Consider the following 3,478-nt stretch of genomic DNA (forward strand, 5'->3'; position numbering starts at 1 on the left):
CAAACTACCATTTTTGTGTACGATGGAAGACGGAGATGCCTAGCTGTGGAGTTCGACTGACGTGTTCAGCGATAAACATTGGTATACTGTCATAGTGTTTGGTTGGTTCTGGGGTTACCTAGCTGCTTCGTCACAGTAGACGCATACTAACACTCTCCTCTCTCTTTTCTTTTGTATGCTTCCAGAATTCGAAGTTGACAAGGGGTTTGAGCGTTCCCGCGTTGGCGACCTCCGGGTTTACATTCGGTCTCTACACAAGTCCAGAAGGTTCAACCAACGAATGTTATTGTGTTCGCTGGGAGAGGGAGATGCCCAGCTGTGGAGTTCGACTGACGTGTTCAGCGAGAAACGTTGCTATACTGTCATAGTGTTTGGTTGTTTTTCGGGTTGCCGATCTTCCTTTGTCACAGTAGACGCATACGCATACTCCCCTCTTTCTTTTGTTTTCTCTGCTTTGTGGGTCCCCTATCAATACCGCCCGATCAGGCCGAGTTCCACTTGCTCCGAGGAAGTCACACGGGGAGCGCTATCATGGAAAAATACTTTATCGATACTAAATGTGTGAGTCGGGTTCTGCGGGGGGCCAAGGCTGCTTTGTGGTCCGGGTCTTCCCTGGACTCGCTGAGCACCGTCTCTTCCGTTCGTCAGTGTCCTTGGAACTCCGTCCCTGTGCTCGCCCTGCCACGAGCCTCCTTCTCTTCTTCGCTCACGGCGGCGCCCCTCCACGTGCATCGCGGCTCATTGTCCCCCACACTCTCCTCCCCTCAAGCCTCAAACTCCGGGGGGGGGGGGGGGCGGGGTCCGAAGCATCGCAAGTCACTGGTGACGGTTGGCGTGCACCAGGAAGTCGGTGAACTCCTGGTAGGGGGACTTATTGAGCTCCCGCTCCCGCCACAGGTCCTGGGTCAGGCAGCTGTACGTCTGCTGGATGAACAGGTACAAGTGTAGGTGGCCTTGGCAAAGTTGACCAGGGTGGCCGTCGAGCCGCGAGCCGAGGCGTAGCAGTGCTCGATGCCCGCCATGTGCAGCAGCTTTTTGGGCACTGGGGCGGACACGATGCCTGTGCCGAAGGGCGCCAGGATGTGCCGCACCAGCACGCTGCCATGCCTACCGGTCACCTTGCAGGGGACGGTGTGGAACTTTCCGATCTTGATTCCCCAATAGCCCCTGTGGACGGGGATGACGGAAAGCTTGGCCGGGATAACGGCTTCACGGAAGGCCGTGGTCGCCTCTTTGGAGCACTTGACACCCAGGCCCACTGACCGTTGAAGAACCCAATGGCCACAAAGGCCTTGAGGCGGGTGCGCTGGCCGGCACGCGTCTGGTTCTGTACCGGCATGATATTCAGCTCCTCGTGCTTCAGCGTGCGCCTGGGACTTGCCCGGTACTCCGCGTCTCTGCCGCCCTGCCTTCGTTGACGTAGTCGACGTCGGGATTGCTCACCCCGTCTCTGCCAACCAGGTTGACCACCCCCACTGTTGGTCGGCCTTGCTCCTTGCCAACCGGGTCGACAACCCTGTCGGTTGGCCTGGCCGTTCCCCCTAACCGAGTTCATCACACTGTCGGCTGGTCTGCTCGGTCTCCTGCCGAACGGGTTGGCTACCCGGTGCTTTGGGCTGACTGGTCCTCTGCCGGAGTCGGTCCAGCTGGCTCTGCCGGTATCCCGGGAGGTAGAAGGTCGCCCTCCTGGATGGCGCCGCCCATTCTGGTTCCTCGGGGCATTTCTGTACAGAACAAGCTTTATTAACATTTTGCAAAGATTAGATAATGTTCTAGGCCGCAGTGTATAGCGCCGCGCAGAGCCCCTATCAGATCTCTCACCGACGAGTTCGCGCACTGTTCGGCTATCGCGCTTAGACGCGTTGCCGGTCGCGCGCGAGAGTCGCGCGGAAAGGAGGATTCCTCGTTTGTTCTCTTTCATCGTCATCCCGATCACGAAGATGGTACTTTTTGAGGTCTGTAATATGGACCGGGCCAAACACCTCGTTCGCATTTCGCCGAGCAAGCCTGTAGGTAAGACGTGACAGTCGTGCCTTTACCACGTAGGGCCCTTCCCACTTTGGAGCAAGTGAGGCTGCGAATCCGCTTGCTGCATTGCTCAAGGGATTGGTTCTCCTGAGGACCAAGTCCCCCACCTTGTACTCCAGGTGACGGTGACTCTTATCGTACTGGGCCGCCTGTTCAATCCTTGCGGCATCGAGGTTCTCTCTGGCGTCGTGCAACGCATTCGAAAGGCGAGCTTTCAACTCCACCGCGTATTTATAGAGTGGGCGCTCTGTCGAACCTTGGTTATTTCGTAACCCGTTCTCCAGCGGAGACGACAGCTCCTTACCCAAGTTTAGAAGCGCAGGCGTTAACCCAGTCGATCTGTTCACGCTCGTCCGGATTGTAAAACTCATCTCGATAATAGTGTTTGTCCCTGTCCCTGTGTCTCTCTGTTAGTGTGGTCAGCATGCTCTTCAAGTTTCGGTTCACTCTCTCAGTGATATTAGCCTGAGGATGGTATAGTGTCGCCCTTTTGCGCTTTATGTTTAGCGCCAAGCAGGAGTCAGTGAGCACTCTGCTGGTAAAATAGCTAGCATTATCGCTGATGATACACGTGGGTGTGCCGAAGCGCATGAAAGTTTCCAGCAAGGTGTCCCAGATGCGCTCCGAAACCAGCTTCCTCAGTGGGTGTAACTCCACCCATTTTGAGTAATGATCGGTTATTACCAATAAGTACTGGTTCCCACGGGGACTTTTTGGTAGTGAGCCGATGGTGTCGCAAGCAACAATCTCCCACGGGTAGTGACACACTACAGGCTGCATGAAGCTTGGGAGCTTTCCCTACCGCGGCTTCACTTTCTGGCAGGCTGGGCAGCTATGGGCGTATCGGAGTGTGTCCTGTCTCATCCCCGGCCACGTCGCGACGCGACATATCTTTTTGAAAGTCTTGCTGCCGCTGCCATGACCCGCCAGAGCCGAGTCGTGAAAGTATCCGATAAACCGCCTCTGTAGCCTCCTACGAATCACCCCCCTGAACGGAGAGTTGTTCCCCTTCTCGTCGTCGATTGTTGGGATGTAGCGGAGCAATAAGCCGTCTTGGCTTAACAGGTATAAATAAATATGTTCGTTAACTTGACCGACAGCGTTCCCGGTGTTGCTTGACATTTCCACAATTTTCCCCAACTCCCGCTGACAAAAACCATCTGCCTTTTGGGCCTCGACAAGCTTTTCCTTGCTCACCACTTCACCCTAAGCCACGATCCTTTGTTCCCTCATGCGGCCTCCTAACACTGCGACGAGCTCCTGCTGCGTCAATTTTTCCCCGCTGTCTCGCTTATGAGCGGCCGCGCGGGAAGCTCGGCTCTCGCAATCCCCCGGTAGCGTCTCCTTGTTCCAACCTCTACAACTGGGCGCTCCAGAAAGTGCGTCCGCAACCTTGTTGGTACACAGTTGGTGCTCGACTGTATTAGCGGTGAGATGTTTCGGTGGCACC

At 55.8% G+C, this 3,478-nt stretch overlaps 1 pseudogene; it reads right to left on the reverse strand.

Moving 5' to 3' along the window:
• Window positions 1–816: 816 nt before the first annotated feature.
• On the reverse strand, window positions 817–1,555 carry LOC115332677 (annotated as a pseudogene).
• Window positions 1,556–3,478: the final 1,923 nt, after the last annotated feature.

The sequence above is a fragment of the Ixodes scapularis genome, unplaced genomic scaffold, assembly GCF_016920785.2.
Source record: "Ixodes scapularis isolate PalLabHiFi unplaced genomic scaffold, ASM1692078v2 PGA_scaffold1__304_contigs__length_218370807, whole genome shotgun sequence".
Classification (NCBI taxonomy): Eukaryota; Metazoa; Arthropoda; class Arachnida; order Ixodida; family Ixodidae; genus Ixodes; species Ixodes scapularis.